A 522-nucleotide genomic window follows, 5' to 3' on the forward strand; every position below is an offset into this window, starting at 1 on the left:
ATGATAATATTTATAGCTATGATTTAATATGATAATATTATAATAACACTAACATCCAGTGCTTTTCTGTCAAATCAAATATTCGGGGCCTGACCAGATAATATACGAATTAATGTGATAAATTTGCCGTTGTAACAAATGTTTGGGGGCGTGGCCAATATGATCATACATTTATAGCCTGTGATTTAATGTGATAATATTATAATAACACTAGCATCCAGTGCTTTTCTGTCAAATCAAATATTTGGGGGCTTTATATATTAATATAAAATTAATATACGAATAAATGTGAAGATAATAATAGCTTTGTCGTCGTAACAAATGTTAGGGGGCGTGGTCAATATGATAATATTAGTAGTAATGTTAATATTATGATAATATTAATGGATATTTGTAGTTTTTAAATAAAAAATACAAACGCTACAAATCTAAAGGATATATATTTATTATTTATTTTAAAAAAACATTTTTTTTTTCGAGGCGTCTCTTCCTGCCTGAACAAAGGGGTTTGTAATCACAATC

Source organism: Ctenopharyngodon idella, chromosome 4, assembly GCF_019924925.1.
Source record: "Ctenopharyngodon idella isolate HZGC_01 chromosome 4, HZGC01, whole genome shotgun sequence".
Taxonomy (NCBI): domain Eukaryota; kingdom Metazoa; phylum Chordata; class Actinopteri; order Cypriniformes; family Xenocyprididae; genus Ctenopharyngodon; species Ctenopharyngodon idella.